Source organism: Pseudonaja textilis, chromosome 3 (assembly GCF_049901715.1).
Source record: "Pseudonaja textilis isolate UNSWEBS1 chromosome 3, rPseTex1.2, whole genome shotgun sequence".
Taxonomy (NCBI): Eukaryota; Metazoa; Chordata; class Lepidosauria; order Squamata; family Elapidae; genus Pseudonaja; species Pseudonaja textilis.
The window spans coordinates 78,937,719-78,959,169 of record NC_141992.1 but is presented as its reverse complement, the minus strand read 5'-3'; the positions used below and the strand labels follow the sequence as shown (position 1 = coordinate 78,959,169).

Genomic DNA, 21,451 nt, shown 5'->3' with positions numbered 1-21,451 from the left:
GTGTAATGATGATATCTCTTTGGGAATTAAAAATGGAACTTAAAAATATGAGAGAATTACTACAGGAAAGAGGCGAATCACTTTGCTCTGTGTTAGAAAAAATGGAAATGGTGATTGAAGAACAAGAAGAAAGAGCTTCAGAGGAGGAGGAGTCGATTCAAGCAGAAGACATTTTAAATAGACAATTAACACAAAGAATACTACAAAGAAGTGGGGAAAGAAGGAAGGTTAAAAAGTTGAGACTTAAGAAGGCAATCAAAAGAGGGAATACCTGTGAAGTCAGGAAAGGCAGAAAGACCCAGCAGAAGAGGGGAAAGGAAGATATTAAGAAAGAGAGGGATATAAACTGGAATGAGAAAAGACATGGGGAAAAGAGGGGGAGGAGAAGCAGTAAGGAACAGGTACATGAAATAAAGAAATACAGAATTAGTAAAATGTTGAAAAGAAATTGTTTTTTCAGAGATAATGGTTGAGAATTAAAAAGGGGATTCTGCAGGATGACAAGGGGTAATAAGAATATTTCTGCAATTAAAAATATTTAGAAAATAGGGTAATATAGATACTGATAACTCTTATTAAAAATCAAGGGGGGGAAATACGCTGCGGAATCCATTTGAAAAGATGTAATGATTATTATTGTAACTTCTTAAAAATAATGGTTCATTGGGAATCAAGATGAGGGAATAAAGGTATATTTTAATCATTGAGGTGCCATACTCAAAACAGTAAAAGAGGGGAAACCTATACTTGTTTTTTCTTTTTTTTAGTGTTAAAATTTGTATTAATCTAGAATTTATAAAAAGAATGTGTAATGGAAAGGGAATATGACAGAATAAAGAACCAGCTAAATTAATAAGTTAATATAGACTATTAAAAGCAAGGAGAGACATTGCTAACTTTATTATTATTACTATTATTATTATTAGGCAAACACATATTGTTTATCTCTATTTTTAAAATAAATATTAAAGGATTATATTTGAAATAATTGAAATGAAACAAAAAGATGTTTCGATTGAGATTAATGAAAGAGGCTAGAATTAATGTGTTTGTTTCTCTCCTTACTGAAAATTTGGAATGGAAAAGGTAATAATAGAATTAAGTATGCATATATGAATGTATAATTGCTGTCATATTTGTATGTAAAGGTGATGACCTGGAAATACGTTGTCCACTCAAAAGAGATTTTTGTTTTTAATGTGAAAAACTGAATAAAATTTGTTTAAAAAAACAAGTGCATTCCATGCATAGTTTTTCAGAGATTGTAACTAGGTGACTGAAGTTTTTGCCGTGCAAAAATCTAATTGGAGAACATGATTGATCACTCTTGGCTATGGATGTGTTTTGTTGGGGAATATGAATTATGATACACCCAGAGAGGTGGGGAAAAACCAGGGTCAAGGGTGACCATGAATTACATGTCTCAGAGTTGGCTTCATCCAGATCATGCCGATATGTTGACTCCCAATAAATCCTGTTTAGTTTTGGAAGTTTGGCTCGAGACTCCTGATTTAATTGGGGTAACTGCTGGAATCCTGGCAATATGGTTCTGTCAGCAGGCCTGGGGACCCAGAGTGGTATGGAGCCCATCAAGTGGCAGGTCTGATTGTTATCCCCAAGGGGTGAAGTTTTAGTGGTTTTTGGAGAGGGATTTTATGTTGTAAGCTACCTGGAGTCACCAGGTTTGAGTTGGGTAGCCATAGAAATTTGCTTAATAAATAAATGATTTGGCTGCCATGCTTCTCACAAATATAGGACTACCTGTATATTTAAGATGATTAAGGTGGAATTATTCTGAGTCTGTTTCTCAAACTCCCTCACTCCCTTGGCTAAAATCCTTAGCTAAAATAAAAAGCAGATTCTCCTGATTGAGCTGGGGGGTTGGACTAGAAGACCTCCAAGGTCCCTTCAAGCTTATTCTATTCTATTCTATTCTATTCTATTCTATTCTATTCTATTCTATTCTATTCTAAAATTCCTTTTGGCAATGGTTCTGTTTCCTTCTTTACTTTCCCAGGGGCTACTAAGTATTCCATCACTCTGTGTATGTACATGCATGATGTGTGTGCATGTGCACCTATACATATTTGTATTATTTATTAATCTAGAGTGCAAGACCAAAAAAAATCTTTCAAAATATACAACAATTAAAATGCATTCATAAAAATTACAGGGAAGCCCCAAAAAATCAAAATTGAGAGGAAGACACCACAACATTACTTGTGTGCATCTGCATGAGATAATCACACGTACAAATGAACAAACACAGGGGTGGGATTCAAAATTTTTTAACTACCGGTTCTGTGGGCGTGGCTTGGTGGGCGTGGCAGGGGAAGGATACTGTAAAATCCCCAGTCAGAAGTGGTACTTGCCAGTTTCCAAACTACTCAAAATTTCCGCTACAGGTTCTCCAGAACTGATCAGTACTTGCTGAATACCACCTCTGAACAAATACTATTTTTTGCCATCCTGCTTTCCAATATTTTCAGGAACGATCATTAGTTTATGCATGATTATTACAAGAGTTAGAAGATAAAGACAGGTAGGATAGGAGTAAAATATTATTTGAGGCCAGCCAGAAAAATAATTTCTTAGCAACGCAATAAATGTATCACAGGGTAGGTATTTTAAAACTTATTGTCAAAGAATGCATGAGACATGATATACTGTATAAAGAAAAGCAAGGTTGTTTCCTAAGGAACACTACGTTTTTTATTATGAATGAAGTCATTAATATTTTAAAATGGTTTTGTTTAACATAGTTAATGTTTAAGTATGGGGTCATCAGTCTGGATTTGCACCCATGCCTTGTGAGAATGTCCTGTACCTGTCACATATTGTGAAATTCCTTTTTTTTTCCTTAGAGAAAACCAAGCAGCTTCGGTAGTAATGAGCTAAAAATCAGATATGCAGGGAAAAAATATTATAAAAGATTAAAAAATGATTGAATAAAATAAAGTCAAACTGGGTACATTGCATAGCCTGCCTAAATTTAAAAATGAGTGACACTAAAACTCTGATGATATCTTTAATATTGTAACATGTTGATTGAAGCAAATGTGCATTAGGGCGATAGAAACATTTTAAATATAAATATAAATAAAATCCAGCCAATCCCCACCCAACTTATTCTTGCCCTAGTTTGATTCCCCTAAAAGAATGGTGACATAAATAAATAAAAGTGAATTATGAATAAGAGTCATGAGATAATTGATAAGAAAACTGATTTGAAAATGAAATTGACAGTTTTGCCAGAAAATATTAATGCTGACTATCTGTCATTGAACAAATGGTGAAATATTAATATCTCAGCATTTGATATACTGATATAGTTCTCCACTGTACATCATTTCAGGACAAAGGAACCTATAACATAATTGTCAAGGGGGTCAAGGGGTCCCACATTTTTGCCATCCACATAATCTTAATGTACATATCTGCCCTAAAAATCCAAACACCGAAATGAATATAAATGAACAGTGAAAACAATCCAATGAAACTTCAAGAAAGGTGAAATTATTGTAACAAAGGTGACATTTTTGTAACAAGATTCTTCACACCTTCCCTGGATTCTTATCTGTATCTCCCCAAGCAAAATACACCTCACAATTTTAGAAACCTTGGTTTAGGAGATGAGAGTTTGTACACTTCTTGTCTTCATATCTTTGGTCCCAAAACTGTTTCTTTCCAGCTGATCTGGGGGTGAAATCCAACTATGGTAGCAATGAGAAACTCAACTTGTAATAGATTATAAATGTTTGTGACCCTGATATTTTATTTTACGTCTCTTCTTCTTCTAAGAGCCAGAAGCAATGATATCCAATCCCAATCACCTTCTTTTCATTGCCTTATCCACTACTCAACATTATTCTCAGTTCTCTGTTATATGTTTGGGAACGACATTTTGCAAAATCAGTTTAACAAACCTTGGAAAATGGATTTGAGAGAACACATAAGAGAGCATATAAGTTTTGGATCTGCTTCACCACGTACGTTCCTCCTCTTATGCTGTTTAGATAGCAACCATCGAAGGATACTTGGGCCAGAACTGGGATCATAACATTAGCAGTACATCAGGGAATCTGAAGGATCATCTCCCCCATTATTCACCTGGTGAGTCCTTCCAAAGACAGGAGTAGTGTTTCTGTAGTTAACTTCATTTGTATTGGTGACCGTGAGGAGGAAAGAGAGGAAGAAAATTATCCCATGTCCCACCTGGTTGCACGAGAATGGCTTAGAAAGGGGCCGTTTCCTCCTTAAGCAGTCCTATTTAATTACATCTATATGAATATATGATCTAGTGCGGCAGCCCCAGAGGTGGCATTCAGCAGGTTCTAAGCAGTTCTGAAGAACCTCTAGTGGAAATTTTGAGTAGTTCAGAGAACCGGCAAATGCCACCTCTGACTGGCCCTGCCCCCATGTATTCCCTGCCTCCCGAGTCCCAACTGATTGGCTGGGTCTTCTTTGGTTGCCCTGCACAGGAGAACGGAGCTGGAAAGCAGGTTAGTGGGGTGGGGAGGGAATGGGATTTTGCAGCAACCTCCCTCTGCCACGCCCACCAAGCAATGCCATGCTCACCAAGCTACACCCATAGAACCAATAGTAAAAAAAAATTGAATCCCACCACTGGGCAGCCCCCAACCTTTAGGGCACTGGGGACTGGGTTCATAGAGAGAGGTTTTTCCGTGGACCAGAGGGGATGTGGTTTCACATGCTGGCTGCATCCTGCAGATGGGGCTTTGCTTGTTTGCACAGCCTGGTTTCTGGCATGCCTCGGCCCGGTGCTGGTACACATACCAGGGGTTTGGGACTCCTGATCTAGTGGGTCCTAATATGTGGGATTTGTTTGATTTGGAAATAGCAGACTCAATTAATCTAAAATTGTTGTAAAATTGATGTTAGGGTGGTATGATACAAAACCAGGTCACCATGGCTCATTTTAAAAGCACACCTATATTTAAAACAGACCATGGTTTCATACAAAACATTAAATCAGCTAATGAGACTGAGAGAGCACGTATAGGAGCATGTGCAATCTTAACCCCATGATGCACCTGGGAGTAAATTCTATTTGATTCAACATGGTTGTCTTAATTTCTCTGAATAAGTTTCCCTAGCTAAACAGACACCTAATGCTAGAAAAATCTAAATTTTCTAACAACAATTCTACCTCTTTTCAGCAAACGCTATGAATTTTTCATATTCTATTTTCAGAACAATTTCTGCAGATCATATTTTATCATTTGAATTGTAAAGATGGAGAAGTCTTCACCTTTTTTTGCAAAGTAAAATATTTGAGAAGCAGGAGCTGACACAATTTGGTATAGTTAAAGAACAGATGAAGAATTGTTCAGAGAGTGGATAAGCTTCTTTTTAGCTTCTTATATTCACTTAACCGTAGAAGTAAGAATTTGCTTCCAGGAGCAAGGAGCACTCTAGAATAAAATGTTTCTCCCACAATTACCCAGTCTAAAATGTATATATCTTCATCAAGGGCACACCTGTTTATATGTGGAATGAAAGGCGAGATGGATTGAGTGGATAAACACTTGGGCTCTCTAAAGATAGACTGAAAGCTTTTAGAGGAGAATTGTGCTTTACTTTTTCAATTCTGCCGGGTATCATTAAAGAAAGCTGTTAGTTATGGAGACACTTAGAGTTTAGCACTGTGTTGCATCCTGGTAGCTGCTATTTCAACAGGGAACATCAAAAAGACATAAAACGGAATGCTCCTTCAGGGTGCGAGAAATGTTCCAAGGTTTGTCCCATTCACAAGGTTTCATTTTCCTGCACAGCCTGATCCCCACAAGTATGTTAGCAAGCTAAAAAGGTGGACTGGTGAGTTCTGTGCAGACATTGGCACAGGATTAGGACTTGTGATATTCCTGAGCCTATACCAGGCTTACAAATCAAGTCCTCCCACATTGCAGTTTTGAAAAAAAAAAAAAAAAGTTAAGAAATGACATGAGTGTTGCATTGATCCACTTAAACCAGATGCTTCTATGCCATATGTCTGGTACAGTGGGAGAGTGGGTGTTGTTTTAGCATCTGGAGCTTTGGCAGGCACAGCCAAGTTAATTTGGCTCCTGAGGCCCCAAATCCATAAGCGATCGTCCAACTGCCTGACAATAAAAATATGACATTAATAAATGTAATAAGAACCATTTGCTTTCTTTGACACTCTTAAGCAGTTGCCTAGGGTGGTTGACTTCCCTTATCTAATGAAGGGATTGGCCTTGCTCATCATTAGAGGAGTTTCTTCCACATGTGGCCTGAGGTGCAAATGGCCCATTTCTGTATATGAGCTTCCGAACATATAAAGAAGTGGCAATGGTTGAAGGGTGGCAAACAGATGTTATTTGCCATTCAGCTCCAATTTACTGTATCAATTATTAAAGGATCCCCTTGCGCCTTTCCATCTTTGATAGCCTTGTGGCGTGAGGAGCAAGTCAATGGCTAAGCTAATTGCAATAAGCAGAAGTGGTATTTAATGCACTGGACACTTTCAACTGCAAAGTAATTCCAATTAGAGTTTGTAAGTGATGTGACAGCAGTTTGCCGAGCCCCAAAATAGCCCCTCGTTTGTCAAAGCTTATGGCAGCTTTCTGATCATCTCCCCAGCCACAGGACCTGAAAGTACCTTCAAAAAGCTTCCTTTCATTGATCTTTAGTCAGATGCCAACTGAAAGGCAGACGACTCTGCCAGAAAGAAGACAGATAGGTGCTGCACCATCATGAGAAATGTCATTCGCTTAATGAAAGAGGGGGACCTGCTTGTGATTTAGGTGGGCGTTTGTGTCTATGGATGCGCACCCACACAACACAGGTACAGAAGCCAGACACGTTCAATGAAATGAAAGTTCAACTTTCATGCTGGTGTTTTAAGATGAAAACCAAGGACATTTTAGGCTTGTTACACACTCTGTGCAGCCCCATTGAACCAAGGGGATTTACTCTGAGTAGGCACCTCTAAAATTGTAACACTAGGGCTGCTGTTAAACACAAGAGCACTTCCCAGTAGATTTGCATAATCTTACATGCATAATAATCTGATACCGAGGTCTTCGTGGAGTCATAATCACAACTACATTCACATGGAAATATATTTTTACTGAGAGTTCACTTCAGGGTTTAAAATATGAAATTATTTTAAAGATTATTGTTTACAGTATTCTATCTTTACACGGTGCTCCGAGCTGTGTTTGGCTTCAAGTCACATAATCCCATAACGGGAGAAGAATCCCTGTTGAATGTTGAAAACTAACATATGTGGAGCCATCAGTTGAAAAGATTTAGAGCTTAGAACTATGAAAGTTGCAATGGATTCTAGTATCTATAGAACCTTGCAGACACATTATCTTTTTCACAAAACCATAGGAGGTGATGGTGGTGGTGGTGATGAAGAAGAAGATGATGATGAAGATGATGATGCTCAAGAGTGAAAAAAAGGTACTTGCAAGATTTTCATTCCCAAACACCAATGTAGCCTAATAGGACTGTGACACAATGTACCATACTTTATGAGATGGACATTCCTTTTCTTTCAACATACCACCCTGTGTAACTATTGTATTAGTCCGCAACTTCACATTCTCCAGTTAGATTCAGATTCAGTCTCAGTGAATATAACCAATAGTGAAAGGTACAGGTGGTTATCACCTTACAGTGGCAATTGAGACCGGAATTTCCACCATTAACTGATGTTATCATAAAATGAGGATGTATGAGAAGCCAAAGATTGGTGGTAACCCTCATTCAATGCCATTGATGGCAAAAGGGGATCCCATGACCTTAGGATACAGCAACGATCCTAAGTATGAACCTGTTGCCAAGCATCTGCATTTTGATCACATGATGATCATGGGGATGCTACACAAGTCGTAAGTGTGAAAAATGGTCACAAGTCACTTTTTTCAGTGCCATTGTAACTTTGAACGGTCATTAAATGAAGTGTTGGAAGTTGAAGAGTACCTATATTTGGTTGAAGTATATTCTGAGTGTGAATGAGTGATCATAAGCCAAACCTGAGAGCAAATGTAACACAGCAAGAAGTGAAGAAGGTGTAATTGCATTTCAAAACGTTGTCTGGCAGGTCACATTTAACCCTGACAGTAACTTAAATAAATAAAAGAATCTAGAATTTCCTGTTTATCTAAGTCATAGATAGCTTTGAATGATACCTCTACACTCATAAAGTAAACTTGTGAGAAGAGACATTACAGACACTACAATATGTCCTATAATATCATGTGGGAGGTGATTGTCTTGTCTGTATTTTGAGGGGTGAGGAATCTAAGACCTCCGTCCTTCTCATTATTCTAGCTGTGCAAAGAGACCTAGAACAGGACGTTGTTACTTACATTCCTGGCAAATCTTCTCCAGACTGTCAGAATGGTATAAACAAGGCTAGAATATAAATGGGAACTGAATCCTCAGTCTTACTGAGTTGACAGTTTTCTCTACAGAATGTGGGTTTTTCTTTTTCTGTCAATAATTTACTTGGATTTTTGACCTCCTAACATTCGTGCTGTAATATAATGTAAATAGCATAGGCAAGCAGCAGTGAATATTCTCAGTATCTTTTCAAAAGAGCCCGAGATCTTAAGAACATGCCGCAGAGTTCTGAAGCTGAGGGTTTGATGCCACGGGGAATTGGCAAGAAATCAGGTCAGAATGTGAGTCAGATGTAATACTGAGTGAGTACTAATAGGCTGAAACAAGAATGAGCCTCATCTTATCACTTCTTACACGTCAAATTAGTCTGCTAGAAAATGGGGTTATGATCTAGGAATCGTAACCCTGGTTGAAATTATTTGGGTTCCTTTCTTTGAGAGTCACCTTGTATGTTTTCTCTCTTGCAAAGAGGAAAGGCAGGAAAAATACTTTATTTGTATCTATTTATTTATTTGTGTCCTACCTTTATTGTTTTTTTTTTTTACAAGTAACTCAAGGCAGCAAACATACCCAGCAACTTTGCTCTTCCTATTTTCCCCACAACACAAAGCTGTGAGGTGGGTTGGACTGAGAGAGAGGGAGTGCCAGGTTCAAAGTTACCCAGATGGCTTTCAGGTCTGAGTGTGACTTGAACTCATAGCGTTCCAAATTCGTACCTGCTAGACCATAGATTTCTTTAGACAACTCTGCAGGCAGATATTTAACACCTTATGCATGGGAAACATTGTTAGGCATGAACTACATTCACCAAGCCTTAATAAACCTCCATCACAAGGGTTCTTACTGGCATCTGTCACTGGATAATGGCCTATATGTTTGTTTCTTAATGACTACAATGGGGACATGTTATACCAAACATCTTTAGCACTTCTTCCATAAAGCTTCAACTGGGGTAGTCACAAGGCAAGTTGATTGTAGAAACTACCAAATCTCTGTTCATTAAGAAAAAACTGACAGTGATGTGTGTTAGAATGTTTAAAAATTCAAAAATTAGAAAAGGTCTTCCAGTCACCTTCCAAAATTTAGAGAGTAAGTGCCATTCGGTCCCTCCTTCTGGAGAGTGACGGCTTCATTTCATTCTGACTAGCTTTCCACAATCCACTGGAAATGAAATACCCAGATTTCCCTGAATCCAAATTCTGCAGAAGATTTGTTTTAATCTCTAGACGGAGTGTTGTGGTTTGATGAGGGAAGATGAGATCTCTAATGGAGAACGATCAGTGTAGCACCATCGTTGTTTAGGCTGACACTGTTATAAAAAAAATAAAAGAATGCAGATTCTGTGAAATTCAAGCATTGAAAAGGAAGAAATTCGTCTACTATGATGTCTATATAAATGAACAGCATGCAGAAAAACAGTTTGGAGAATATTTATTTCATTAGTTATTTTCTGTCTCAAGCCACCCTGAAGAAACAGTTGTGCGAGCCACCATTCTTGCATCATCTTGGAGTTATTGTACTGGAAGTTAGATTCCCATTCTCTAGCTATCCATTCCTGTCTAGAAGGATCCATAAGGATCTTCAGAAGGATCCAGAAGGATCTTCTTTGTGATAACAAAGAAGACTATTTTTGTTAGATCTCGAAAAGGAGGGAGGCCACACCAGAGCATTTCTCAAAACACGCTTTATTCGGAAATAAAGGGGGCTGTCGCGTCTGCATTGCTAACAGCAGACCTGCCAGCGAACAGCGGTTTGCTCAACTCTAGCAGCCGGCTTTTATAGCCGGGCTGTCGAAGGGAGCCAACCAATGGGGGTGTAAACGCCCCGCAGGAAGAGCGGACCTGATGGAGAACTGGTGTCAGCCCCGAGGACATAACACCCTTCCCCCAGATACGAACATGAATAGTCTTGTAGGTATGCGGGCGGTTTGTGCGATTGCCCTGATCGGCGCAGTTCGGGTGAGCCCCAGGCGGTACAGAGTTCGGGGCAGCGGAAGCTGGATTTGTTGGGAGCTGGTCGGCCACCTGTGCGTGGTCGTAGACCTCGGGCCGGCTCGCTGAGTTGTCGCAGCCACTTAGTGCGGTGGGGTAGTCGGTCGGAAGGGCCGATGACTCTGGTGGACGGTTCTGGTCTATTGTCTCTTCCCTTGACTCGGCTGGAGGGGATTGGTTGCCCTGGATGTCCCAGTCAGGAGTTGCGCGTGGTGCTTGGAGTGTCACCGCAGCCTCTGGGTCGGTGCTGGCGAGCTCGGCTGGATGGCTCCGTATTTGGTCTAGGTGTCTCCGCCAGATGCGCCCGTCTTCCAACTGGATGCGGTACGATCGGGACCTGTGATGGCCACGATCTTTCCGGGTATCCACAGTGGGTCGCCTGTGTAATTCCTGGCGAAACTCTCGGTCCTGTAATACAAAACTCCTGACCCTACTGTTAGACCCAATTGGCGTGTCTGGGAAATAGTGAGGGTGCAGTCTATCTAGTACTGTCCTTAGGCGTCTGCCCATTAGTAACTCGGCTGGAGATTTGTTGGTGACCGTGCAAGGGGTCGAATGTTGGCTCATAAGGAATCGAGAGAGCCTGGAGTGCCAGTCATCTTGGGTGAACCTGGCTAGTGCCTCTTTGGCAGTTCTGACAGCTCTCTCAGCCAGTCCATTGCTCGAGGGATGAAAGGGGCGTTAGAATGTGCCGGATGCCCAGGTTGGTGACATACCGGCTGAATTCTGTGGAAGTAAATTGAGGGCCATTGTCTGAGACTATAGTGTCCGGCAGACCGTGTGTGACGAACAGACGGGTTAGAGCTTGGGCAATTTCTCGAGTGGTGGTTGTGAGTAGAAGGGCCACATCGATCCATTTAGAGAATGAATCTACAAATACTAGGAAGGTCTTGCCTTGAAATGGGCTGGCCAAGTCAATATGCAGCTGCGACCATGGTGCGTTGGCGCTTCCCATTTGGTGGGAGTGGTGATTGGAGGTGCAGGCCTGGACTCTTGACAGGGCGGCAGGAGCTTACCCATTTCGCGATTTCGTCATCCATGCCCGGCCACCAGACGTAACTCCGGGCCAATGCCTTCATTCGGACGATGCCGGGTGCCCTCATGCAATGCCTTCAGGACGGGTCTGCGCAGAGATTCCGGATGACAACTCTGGTCCCCCAAAGCAGGCAGCCCTGTAAACTGGAAAGCTCCTGTTGGCGGACTTTAAATGGTGAAAAATCGTTAGATGGATTACTACCCGGCCACCCCTCCGTACCCAGTCCAGGACCTGGGCGATAAGTGTCTTTTCTGGACTGAAAAGCAATGTCTCTCGCAGTGACTGGAATGCTGAACTCACTGGTGTCGAAAATGGTGTGTACTGGGGCCGGATCCTCCACGGGTGTTGGCAGCGGGCATCGGCTGAGGCGTCCACGTGGCTGAGGTTTTTCCTGGGCGGTGAACTAATTTGTATGAATAAGCCGCCAGGAATAAGGTCCACCTTGTCATCCTGGGTGACAAGACTTGCGGCGTTGTTTCTCCCCGGAGAGAAGTCCCAACAGTGGTTTGTGATCTGTAACTAGTTCGAAGTTGTGCCCGAATAAAAATTCATGGAATTTCTTAACCGCGCTATGGCAGCGAGGCCTCTTTGTCAATTTGACTATAATTACGTTCCGTAGTTGAAAATGTTCGAGAAAAGAATGCGATTGGAGCTTCGGATCCGTTGGGAAGCCTGTGACTTAGTACGCCCCAATCCCGAAGGGTGAGGCGCAGCAGCTAAAACCAGTGGCAGGTGCTGGTTGAATTGAATCAGCACAGCGTCTGAAGTAAGTAGTGACTTGACTGCCCTAAAAGCGTATTCCTCTTTGGGTCCCCAATGCCATGGTGTATTTTTGTCTAAAAGTCTATGCAGTGGTTCGGCCACTGAAGCTTTGTGAGGCAGGAATGATGCATAGAAGTTCAGCAGGCCTAGGAAGGCTTGTAGCTCTGGTTTGGAAGAGGGAGTGGGTGCCTCGTGAATGGCTTTGACCTTAGATTCCACCGGGTGAATGCCAGAGGCGTCTATTCGGTATCCAAGAAAGTCCACCTGTTTAGTGGCTATGGCGCATTTTTCTTTTTTAGTTTGAGGCCATGCTGTCTGAACCTATCCAATACCCCTCTTACTCTGAGGAAAAGTTGGGCTCTGTCCCGGCTGAAACCAAGATGTCATCAAAGTACGGAACCACGCCAGGAAGGCCCTGCAGGATCCGTTCCATTAATGACTGGAATATGCCCGGGGACACTGACGCCAAATTGGAGGTGCTTGCATCGGAAGGCCCCCTGTGGGTAACAATGGTTTGTAATTCGGCCGTTTGGTTGTCCACAGGAAACTGCTGGTATGCCTGTGACATATCCAATTTGGCGAATATAGTTCCTGGTTCAAATGTGTGAAGTAAATGTTGGATTACTGGCACTGGGTATGCGCTAGTCTGCAGATAGCGGTTTATTGTGGTCTTGTAGTCTGAACACATTCTTATACTACCATCCTTTTTAGGGGTGTGACAATTGGTGTCTCCCATTTAGCAAAATCTGTGGGTTCAATTACCCCTTGCTTGAGTAATTTGTCTAGTTCCGCATCTAGCTTAGATCGCAGAGCAAATGGTACTCTTCGCGGCTTTAAGCGGATGGGAACTGCTTGGGGGTCTACCGAGAAGGATATAGGTGTGCCTTTGTAACAGCCCAATTCATCACTGAATACGTCAGCGTAATCTGAAAAGAGTGAGTCGGTATCGGAGGATGAGACAGCATGTACTCCCGTTAAGCTAAGGCCGAGAAAGGGGAACCAATCCAACCCCAGAAGACTAGGAAGGGCACCATCAACTACCACTAATGGCAGGTGGCCTTTAAAGGATTTGAATTTGACGAGGAACTTGCCTGTTCCGAGCACCGGAATATTCTTCCTTGATAGTCCCTCAAGGATAGGCGACTCTTCTGCAGTTGCTTCCTGGACAGGCTGGGACGTATTTTCTTAAGTGTGCTCCACGAAATAATCGAGAGTGCTGACCCGGTGTCGACCTCCATAAGGCAGGGTTTACCTTCTAAATGAATGGAAAGTTGTATTTTATTAGGAGTCAAAAAAGTATGGTTAGCTTGATAGCATGTATAACAATTTTCTACTTGCCTGGGTGGCCCCGGAGGGGCGTAGGAAGATGTCTTTGTGGAGTCACGTGCGTTGCCTGGCACACCCTGGCGATGTGCCCTTTCTTGTTGCAATTGTTGCAGGTGGCGTTTCTGAACCTGCACATCGCTCTGGCATGGGGACCACCGCATGAGAGACAAAGTTGGGTGTGCCTAGGCGCGTTGCCGTCTCTAGGTCTAGCTCCTACCTGTGGTTGCTTGAATGGTTTAAGGCGGTGGACTTCTGAATGTTCAATAGGCTCTTCCTCGCTCACTGCTTCCTCGGAATGCACAGTGACTGGACTGGTTTTGGGTGCGCTCCCTGTATTTCAGCAGCTGACTGTATGGCTAGCTCAGCGGCCAGGGCTTCTTCGATTGCTTGGGCGAGGTTAAGGTCCTTTCTGGCCAATAAGCGCCTCTGTAGCCTCGTGTCTCTGACCCCACAGACAAGTTGATCCAGGAGCATGTCATCGAGGTAGTTTTTAAATTCACACTGAAGGGCTGCGGTTCTGAGGGCGGCCATATACTGGTTTATGGTTTCTCCATCCGCTTGTTTCCTCATGCGAAAGGCAAAGCGTCTCGCGATCTGCGACGGCTTTGGCGAATAATGATTGGAGAGTATCTCCAGCAGCTCAGACCACGGAACATTCTTTAACTCCTTGGGGCGCATAGTGCTGTTGCGGTGTCGAACACTGTGGCCCCGCAGTAACTCAGGAAAAATGATTTCTTCTTATTGTCTGTAGCGCGGCCAGCCCAACAGCATCAATGTAATGATTGAAACGGCTCCTGTAAGAGTCCCACTTGTCTTCGTCTGGCTTAAATGGCGGGAACGCCGGATTTGAATTCATGTTTGGTTTCAACCTGTGGCAGGTTGATCAATCTCACTGGGAATACAGGCCCTGGATGCGGTAGCAGCTGCAGCTCGCAGCGCTATTCCAGCTCAGTGTCTCAGCTCTTGGAATCTCTCTGGGTTTGTGTGGGTAGCAGCTGCAGTTCGCAGTGCTATTTCAGCTTAGTGTTTCAGCTCTTAGAATCTCTCTGGGTTTCCACGCCTATATTGCCCTTGGCGGCTAGGCTGTAGCGCCGTAACTGACATCTGTTTAAATTTCGCGCCCTTACAAGGCGTGGCGGCTATGGCTGTAGCTTCGTGCCGACAGCGATTTAAATTGCGCGCCAACTTTCAGCGATTGTGAACGCAGCGCCGAGGCTCGGCTAGGCAGAATCCGGCAATTTCGGCTGGATTCAATGCCGGGCGGCTGAGGCTCTCAGCGCCCTACTTCCCTGTAGCTATTTGTGCACTTGAGCGGCTACACGCTCCACTTCGCTCTGTATCTGTAACGGCTGACCGAGCTCTCAGCGGCGCGGCTACGGCTCAGCGTTCAGGTGTGTGACTTCAGCTCTTGTATTGCTGCTGGTTGGCCGGATCCCACCTTCATCGCCAATGTTAGATCTCGAAAAGGAGGGAGGCCACACCAGAGCATTTCTCAAAACACGCTTTATTCGGAAATAAAGGGGGCTGTCGCGTCTGCATTGCTAACAGCAGACCTGCCAGCGAACAGCGGTTGGCTCAACCTAGCAGCCGGCTTTTATAGCCAGCTGTCGAAGGGAGCCAACCAATGGGGGGTGTAAACGCCCCCGCAGGAAGAGCGGACCTGATGGAGAACTGGTGTCAGCCCCGAGCACATAACAATTTTCTTTTCATTCTGATAAGCTAGAACAAAAAATTGAGTCCATGAGCCCAGTGAAGAATTTAATCTCTGTTTTTAACTGATGGAAGTTTAGCGACTGGTGAAGAGTTTTGGCTCTAACCTAAGCTAAGATCCTTGAAGACTAAGAAAATCTAGACGTACATACCTACAGTATAATACTGAGTGTGCTGTGCAGGAATTTCTTTTTTTTAAATCCCTGTGGGCAGGGAAACCCAGTTTCCAGCTGGATTTGACATGATGAAATAAAATACAATTCTTCACTTTTTAGCCAGGATCCCCGTGTGAATTATTGAAAGAGGAAAACCTCCTGTCTGTGCAAGTGTTATAGTTACATATATTAAGTTGTTTGTTTGTCAGAATATCAGCTGGGAAAGGAAGGTTGTACTATGGCCCTGATGAAAATTGAACTCAGCTTCTAGAATTAATTTTTTTTTAAAATGACATAACGGCATGCAGTGCTATTTACATAATATTTACATAGTTCATAAAAGGAACATTGTGCACTGGTGATTCCAAAGGAGAGATGTTGGCCAGCACAAATGTCAACGCTAGTTGGAAATATATCAAGTCATCAGATAACAGTTTTGCAGTCCTCTGGACAGTTCTGAAAAGCTAGATTAGAACTGATGCAAATGAAGAGGATTAAATATCTCGTGTGATCTTATTTCTTAGATCGCTCGATAGAGGTTCAGCTAAGCTAGCCAAGAGTCAAAGATTGTGGAAACTATCATTTTTGTAGGGTAACAGCCAGGTTGCCTATTCCTAGTCTACCAAGTACAGGTAATCCTCAACTCACAACCACACCGGGGAGTAGAACTTCCATTGCTAAGTGAAAACAGTTGTAAAGTGAGCTGTGCCCATTTTTTTTAAAGAACTTTTTTTTTTGCTGCGCTGATTAAACAAATCACCGTAGTTGTTAATGGCGTTTCATTATTGTTAAATGAATCTGGTTTCTCCCGTTGACTTTGATTGTCAGTTGGGAAGGTTGTAAACCAGTGATCATGTAACCCTAAGACAGGGTTGGGATTCAGCTGGTTCGGACCAGTTCGGGCGAACTAGATGTTAAATTAACATCTGGTTTTTTAAACCAACTGGCTGGCCCTGCCCACTCTGCTCCACCCCTCCCAAGAGTCTCCATGTGGCCCATTTTGGATGCAAGTAAATGCAGGGTCCACATGAAGGCTCTGGAAGGGAGAGGGAAATGGTCTGTTTTCACCCTCCCAGAGGCCCGACGGAAGCCTCTGGACCTTGGGGAAGGCAAAAAATACCCCTTCCAGAAGTTCTGGTAGGCCACGCCCACCATGGCCACGCCCACCCAGCAGTCAGGCAGCGAACTGGTTGCTGGGATTTTTGAATCCCACCTCTAGCCTAAGATACTGCAATTGTCATCGTAAATGCCAATTGCCAAGTGCCAGAATTTTGAACACAGGACCATGGAGACACTGCAATGGTCATAAGTGTGAGGACCAATCATGAATAACCTTTTTCCAGCAGCATTGTGACTTTGACAAAATGAATGGTTGTAAGTCAAGTACCACCTGTCTAGTGTAGAAGAGTGAGACGTTCTCTTTGTGCCTTTGTATAAATTAAATCAGTCTCTGTGTCCTGTATATATATGTGTATATATTTTCTGAACTAAAGGGATGGAAGAATGGAGCAACCCAAATTTATTATATTCATATATTTTTTTTGAATTTTAACTCTGGCTTATGCCTACTGGCATTAGCACTGGCTAGAAAATATAAGAATTGTACTGTGAAACATCTGAAAAGCATCAGTTTGCACTCCTACCATAAACAATTTGGGGGCAAAACACTTGTGGGTTGAATTTGAAAAGAAGCTGTCTGATGTGTCCCTAAAACCTTTTCTACCCCTTCTCCCTTTCCTTCAGGCTTCACTTTTCTTTTCCATACGTTTGTCCTTCCCTGCTTTATAGCCTCTTTCTGATGCATTGCCTGCCAGCCCCAATTCTTACGGAACTTGGTTTGTTCTCATTGGGTACTTTTATTGACTTTTGCTCTCTGATCTTTTGTTGTGGTTTGCTTTGCCTCTCACCAACTCTTCCCTGCGAGTCTCGGTATCCTTTTACTGCTTAATACTCCTGCTTTTATTCTGCCATCTCTCCTTCCCCACCACACCCCACCCCACCTCACCAGCTTCTCACTAAACTATGTTTCTCCCCATTTCTTTTGAGCTATACTACTGTTATGAATATTAATAACCTCCTGTAAGGGCTATTATTTATGGCAGAAAAGACTGTCCTTTGATCTGTGGCTTTTTCTCCAGTACGTTAGGATGTCTGCAACTACAGCTGGCATTCCTTTTATCTTTGCATAAGTCTCCTTCTCTTCTCTCATTTCCATCTTTTCTTTTGACACTGTAGGTTTCATATACACATACATATACAGAGAGAGAGTGTAAGTGAGTGAATGAGAGAGAGAAAGAGAGAGAGAGGTTCTTTATCAGGCAATCTTCCTAAGCATGGCACACATATGGTGATTTCTATCCTTCAGACTGTTTCTGCAGAATCCCTAAAGGCACAAAACTATTCAGGTAGTGATGGTGGTGTGTAATTTGTTTTGTACTCAAGAATTCCTGCCATGCCCGTATGTATTTAGACCACAGGCAAACCAAGTTGTCATAGAAACAAAGCATTTCATGAATAAATCAATCCATAACAAACTTGTAAACTTGAGAGGGACCACTGCATTTTAGCATGGAATCTTTTACATCCATAAATTAATAATGTTTTATAGCTAGCCATACATGGCATTACCCTTCTGCGTTTGTTTTGTCTCATTCTTTATTATTCTCTGGCCCTGTTCTAACTTTTTTGCTTTGATACACCATAGATCAACCTGTCAAGTGAAACAATAAAACCAGAACTGGTCTGATCAGGCAGGGCAAGATTTTTCCGCCTCTCTTTCTTGGTGAGATTTTAGGAGGAGGGAGGTTTGATCTGACGTTAAAAATCGGGGGCAGGGGGACTGGACTTCCAACCACTCCTTAGAGTTCCAACTGTCACCGTGCCTCCATAGTCACATGAGAAAAATTTGGGCTGGGCAACATTTATAACATCCCTCTTGCTCCCCCGCCCCCCACACACTTCCCCTTACAGGTGATCTTCTTTATCATTTTCTTTTACCTCAGAAGAAACAGGAGTCCCAGTCAAGCCAGTGAGTTAGAACTAGGGGCAGGGAAGTGGCACTAAGGAGCATGGAGCTTGAGGCAATATAGGGCTTGCTGAGGATTAAGGCTTAATGGTGTCTTGGGACTTGCAGCTAGCCTGTGTGGGGCTTGCTATTTGAGGTAGCAGTCCAGCTGATGCTGGGCCTGAAGCCCCAAGCTCCCTAGTGCCAATTCACAGCACCAGCCCCCTGGCCCATAGCCTTCATCCACTCGTCTGCTTGCCTGGGACTCCTTTTTCTTCCCAGGGAATGGTCACGTGAGACTCTCGCTTAATGACCCATGCTGATCCTGGGGTTTTACAATGGCAACTGGTACTGCTGGCATTTTAGTCACCGAGCAATGTGGTTATGTGATGTTGTGCTTTTTACAACTGCATCCCTTACTAATGTAAGTCTCGAATGCTATCATAATCTGAGGACTACCTATATAAGAAGTTACCATTCTAAAATGGCAATGTCTAATAATGTTAAAACATTATTACAAAGGAAAATTTTGGAGCACATTTGGAACTTTTGTCATGATAGATAGATAGATAGATAGATAGATAGATAGATAGATAGATAGATAGATAGACGGATGGATGGATGGATGGATGGATGGATGGATGGATGGATATAGATATAGATATGGATATATAGATATAGATAGAAAAAATAAACACATTTCTAAATTGTTAAACAGTTCTGAATTGCTATTGTATGTATACTGCCAGTGGCTGGTGGAGATGGCAGCAGAGTTGGACAGTAGTGAGGAAGTTGGGGAGGAACCCAGGCCATTCCTGGAGGCTTAAGAAGGCTTTGATGAGGGCTCTGCATCAGAGGCAGAGATGGGGCCAGGGCAGGCTGGCAGCCATCAGCTGCCTTCAGGCTCAGACAGCATTGAGGCAGGAGAGCTTCTGGAACCAGTTCCCAGCCTGCACATGTGCAGAGCTGCCAAAAGGAAGGCACAATTAAGAACTCGGGGTCAATGTGGGAGTAAAGCCACAGGTAGATGATGAATGGCCCCTCCCATCAGGATTAAAAGAGAAGCAAAAGGGGAGGGGGCTTTTGCAGGAAACAATTCACTCGTTTGTTCATTCGTTTGTTCCAGCCTCGTGAAGATTTATCTGTACAACCCAGCCCTTCCCTGCCAGCACTGAGTGTGGAACTATTTACCGGGCAGTGTTCCAAGATTGATAAAGGTCTGAGCTAATTAGTATACCTTTGCAAGACTGTTTGCCAAGCTGTTAGCTGACTGTGAATGAAATAAATCCACATTAATATAATAAAAGAGGTTTTTGTCGGGACTCAGAATTGACTTAGTGCTTTTTGGGGAGGCTAGGACAGAACACTGTATTGCATAGCTGAATATATTTCCTTTTTTGTTTTTAAGGGGTCTCCAAAGTTTTCAGCAGGGGTCTCCAAAGTTTTCAGAAGATCATGAGGTTTTAGATGATTTATCAACCGCAAACATTTATTATATGAAAATAATATAATAAATACTAGTTCAGCTAATAGTGCTATGAATAATAACAATAGTACTAATAAAAAACCTTTGGATAGTTCCATTGACATGTGTGGATTGATATTGATCACTTTGGGGAACCCTCTTTTAAGGGCACACAATTGTATCAGTGGTGACTTTTTGGGATCTACAGTCAAATTGATGGACAAGAAAATGTTTTAGAATTCTACTAAAATTCTCCTAGGAGGATACAGCTCTTATCACAATTACAAGAGGCTAGGAGGTTATGAGATTAAGTTCACTTTTATTATATAATCCTCTGTTGAGCAGTCTCTATCCTCTGGACTTCCCATATGTCGATTAAATTACAAGAGGGGGAAAAAAAACAATATGCAGGGACTTTCTCCAGGAAAGCCTTCCATGTAGGAACTACGGTCAGCCAGGAGAAAAGTGGCAACAGTGTCCACCCTCCCTCCAGAAATAAATGGAAGTTAGTTGTGACTGATCACAGCTACATCTGACTTGATTTTTTTAAAAAATGAGTAACATATTTGGGGGTTAAAACCTATTTAGACTGACCCAGTGGATGGCTTGGCATTGGTTCCAAACCTTGTTGTTGGAGCAAACAAAACCATTGTAAATTCCAGGAGGCTGTACTGACTACATCTCAGTGTTTAGTACTTGCTTGTAAGTTAGAGCTCCCTACTTTGTCTACATAGGTAGACATGATGGGTAAATTAGTACTTTTTAAGAAACAGAAGCTCCTACCAAAGATATCTCAAACACTATATAATTAGACTAGGGGTGGAGAAGCTCTTGTAGTTGCTTTCACAAAGACAGGAACATTATTTTTAAAATAGCAATCGAGGAATGTTTTCTCTGTCTCTCAGAATAAATCCATTTGAGTGATTGGAAAAGAAATAACTTTCATCAGCTAATATGCCATGCTAAATATTCTTCATTTTTTTAAACAGCCTCCACTACGTGGTAATGTGTTGGGCAGTGCACCCCCAAAATGCATAAGCCCCATGCTGGCTGGGGAATTCTGTGAGCTGCTCTCTCAAATGGTGTAGGAGGAGAACAGACAGACACTGGGGGCAGAGTCAAGAGAGTAATCAGCCTAGAGTTGTTACATTCCCACAAATGGTCCAAGTCCAATCCCTCTTTAATTGATTCTTCTCTAGCACCAATTTAATGCTTGTTCATTAACTAGATTCTTGCATATGGGCATGAGCAATAAATCATCTTAACCAGAACTTAATGTGTGGTCATCTTAACCAGAACTTAATTCTTCATACCTCACAAATAATCTGTAAAATGTCAGGATCTGGGTGAACTAAATCTATTCTAACAAACAAAGAGCTAAGGGTAGATTAGATCACACCCCTGTCTCATCCAAACAAATTTGTCTGCCATTCCAATCTCATGACTTTCTCTCCCTTTAAGGATGTGCGAAACCCGGGGGGGGGGGCAAATTGGATTTCTTCAATGGCTGGATCAGCATTGTAGTTCTTGTCCACGGGCCAGCCAGGTGGGGAAGAGATGGGATGGACACCTCCTGAAGCACTCTGATGACCAAAATGGAGCACAGGG

The 21,451-nt window shown here is 42.5% G+C and overlaps 1 long non-coding RNA gene across 5 annotated transcripts in view; it reads left to right on the top strand.

Moving 5' to 3' along the window:
- Nucleotides 1-8,524: 8,524 nt before the first annotated feature.
- LOC148126181 (uncharacterized) overlaps nucleotides 8,525-21,451 on the top strand; it is a 28,663-nt gene continuing 15,736 nt past the window's right edge. Inside the window, exons 1-2 of one of the 5 annotated variants that reach the window (XR_015742924.1) lie at nucleotides 8,525-8,667; nucleotides 19,505-19,595. This is a non-coding gene — a long non-coding RNA (uncharacterized LOC148126181). Of the gene's footprint in view, nucleotides 8,676-19,504; nucleotides 19,596-21,451 lie in introns of all 5 variants that reach the window. The other 4 variants (XR_015742923.1, XR_015742922.1, XR_015742925.1 and 1 more) reach the window with 4 other exon arrangements.